Source organism: Mustela erminea, chromosome 1 (assembly GCF_009829155.1).
Source record: "Mustela erminea isolate mMusErm1 chromosome 1, mMusErm1.Pri, whole genome shotgun sequence".
Lineage (NCBI taxonomy): Eukaryota > Metazoa > Chordata > Mammalia > Carnivora > Mustelidae > Mustela > Mustela erminea.
Genome location: NC_045614.1, coordinates 208,255,812 through 208,259,368, shown reverse-complemented (window position 1 = coordinate 208,259,368; position 3,557 = coordinate 208,255,812).

Genomic DNA, 3,557 nt, shown 5'->3' with positions numbered 1-3,557 from the left:
TTTTTTTATAGCGTCTGTTTGTGTAATGTCTGTCTCCCTGACCAGAACGTGGACTCCCTAAAGGCAGACACCACACTTTGATCACCACTGTGTTTCCAAGGCTTTCCACAGTGCCCTGGGCCAAGTACAGGACATTTGTAGAATGAATGAACCAAGAAGGAACTGACAGAAGGGTAGGTGGACACAGCCTCAGGCAAAGGAAGAAGGAATGAGAAAGAGGCCACCCTGTTCTGGGTCTGGGAGAGCAGGGGGCTTAGTACCTTTTGCAGAGCTGTGAGGCTTTCATACAATCTGGGAATGGCAGGTGCTTCCTGATCCAAAATTGGTCATGACAAAAATCTTTTGTCAGTTTAAATTAACATGGAGGTAAGCTTTGATCCCAGAGCCTAGAGGTGAAAAGTAGTCATGGAGGGATAGAGAAGTGGGGTGCAGGGGCAGGATTTACCCAAACCAGTCAGGGGTGCCCAACTTCTTCATCACCAGGACTCTTCTTGTTAATTTCCCCTCTTGTCCATAGACCCCACACCTTGAAAGTGTTAGTTCGGCAAATAATGTTAAAAGTAATCTACCTATTTGCATATTTTTTATTAACTAAAGCCATCTGTAACTCTTTGATTGCCTTTCTTATCAGTATGAGATCATTAGGTTGAGATCATTCTAGCCTAAAGCAAAGTAACTTGATATTTTCATTAACCATTATAGCCAGATGGTGGGTCCCTGTCTGATTTCCATTTAACTGTCCGGAAATAACCCCAGGTCAGCCATGGACAACAATTCTCTTACAATAAAGCAGCAACATTCTTTTCGGTCTCTCTCCTTGCTAGGCTCCTCAGGACTCATGATGTTAGAAACATAGAATGTAAATACACGTGCTTCTGGAATTAAGTGCTACGGGCCGAGCAGAGGAGGAGAGAGGGCGAAGAGGAAGTTCATACTTATAAATGTTGCATATGATGGGCTGAAAAAACTTCAGTGGGCTGGTGATTTCTAAATCTCTTTACAAGAGAGTAGAGACATTTCATTTTCTTTTCTCCTTTCCTCTAGTGCCAACCATTAAGCTGACTGGACATGGTGAGTCTCTGAGTTCCACTTGAGTCTTGACTTAGACCAGTAGAAATCTGGGGAAGAGCTACTAAGTCTTTGAGCTCATCATGTTAGGGTTAGGCCCCTTCAAGTTTTCAGGCCCTTGGTGACCACATGCTGGGCAAAGAAGTAAATAGAAACATAAAAGAGGGAGGTGGGAATGAAGCTATATTTGGAATAAGGAAGCGACATCAGATTGTAACTTGAATCCTCAGGAAGAAATAAAGACAATTAAAAATGGTAATTAAGAAGGTTAACACTTAAGAAAACTTGGTGAATGCATTTGTATTCTTTATTCCGTTAGTCCTTTTTTTTTTTTTTTAAGATTTCATTTATTTATTTGACAGAGAGATCACAAGTAGGCAGAGAGAGAGAGAGAGAGAGGAGGAAGCAGGCTCCCCACTGAGCAGAAAGCCCGATGTGGGACTTGACCCTAGGAGCCTGAGATCACGACCTGAGCTGAAGGCAGAGGCCCAACGCACTGAGCCACCCAGGCGCCCCTATTCCGTTAGTCTTTTAAAAGACTTAATTGTATATAAAGCAATGACCATAATACTGTATAGTTGGGTTTATAACATTACACTTAACAATATATTGTTGAGGGGCGCCTGGGTGACTCAGTGGGTTGAGCCGCTGCCTTCGGCTCAGGTCATGATCTCAGGGTCCTGGGATCAAGTCCCGCATCGGGCTCTCTGCTCAGCAGGGAGCCTGCTTCCTCCTCTTTCTCTCTCTGCCTGCTTCTCTGCCTACTTGTGATTTCTCTCTGTCAAATAATAAAATAAATAAAATCTTAAAAAAAAAAAACAACAATATATTGTTGAGTGTATATAGACGTGATATGGGTAACAATGATAGCACAGAAAGAGAGTAGGGGATGGAATTAATTTTCTGTAACCTTGTGGGGTTAAGTCAGTGTAAATATGAGGTGGATTGTGGTAAGTTAAGATGTGTATTGTGAGAAATACACAGGGAATGCATTAGGGAAAGCACGGGGTGGCTGGATGGCTCGGTCAGTCAATCCTCTGACACTTGATCTCAGCTCAAGTCTTGATCTCAGGTTATGAGTTCAAGGCCCACATTGGGCTCCATCCAGGGCATGGAATGGACTTAGAAAACAAAAACAAAAGTTAAATTCATTAAGGAAATGAAAGCTGTACAGTAGAAAATGTCCACTTAAGACAAGAGGTATGAAGGGGGAATAGAGTGACAAAGTAGTTAGAAGCTACAGAGAAAATGTAAAGGAAAGCAGAATGGCAGGCATCCAACAATATTAATAACACTAAACGGGAACGGATTAAACAATTTAACCAAAAGGCAGAGACTGACAGACTGGAAAAAAAAAATCTATGATCTAATTCTATACCGTCTGCAGGAGACACTTTTTATTCAATGATACAAAGATTAAAAGTAAGAGATGAAAAAAGATATACCATGCAAACCAAAACCATAACAAATGAGGTAACCTAGGTGAAATGAACAAAGACACAAACTACTAAAACTGACTCAAAAAGAAATAGGAAATCTGAATAGATTTTGGGTAAAGACATTGAGTTAGTGATTTAAGATTTCCACAAAAAGCCCAAGCCCGGGGGCACCTGGGTGGCTCAGTGGGTTAAGCCTCTGCCTTCAGCTCAGATCATGATCCCAGGGTCCTGGGATGGAGCCCAGCATCAGGCTCTCTGCTCAGCAGGGAGCCCGCCTCCTCCTCTCTCTCTTTCTCTCTGCCTGCCTCTCTGCCTACTTAGGATCTCTGTCAAAAAAATAAATAAAATCTTAAAAAAAAAAAAAAAAAGCCCAAGCCCAGAAGGGTTCAATGGTGAACAACACTGTATAATGCTGAGCTCAGTGCCTGGTACTGAGTAAGTACCCAAGAAAGGTCATCCTATATCATTATTATTTTTCTATCACATATTTTTCAAATGTTATGTTACACTTACCTACCATCTCTTGCTGGATTGTGAGCTTCCCAAGGGAAGGAATCTGTCTTATTCTTTATATTCCAAGTGTCCGGCTTGGTGCCTGGCTAATGTTCCAAGAGAGGTAGAGAGAAAATAATGCTTATTTATTTGAAAGAGAGAGAGTATGAGCAGGGAAGAGGGGCAGAGGGAGAGGGAGAAGCAGACTCTCTGCCAAGCAGGGAGCCTGATGCAGGGCTTGATCCCAGGACCCCAAGATCATGGCCTGAGCTGATGGCAGATGCTTAACTGACTAAGCCACCTAGGCACCCCAACAATTTAAGAATATTAAAAATTGCATTAAAAAATATTTTACTTATTTATTTGTCAGAGAGAGGGAGAGAGCACAAGCAAGGAAGCAGCAGGCAGAGAGAGAAGCAGACCCCCTGCTGAGCAAGGAGCCTGATGTGGGACATGATCCGAGGACTCTGGGGTCATGACCTCAGCCAAAGGCAGATGCTTAACTGAGCCACCTAGGTACTCCAACAATTTAAGATTATTTAAAAATTGCTTTGATGC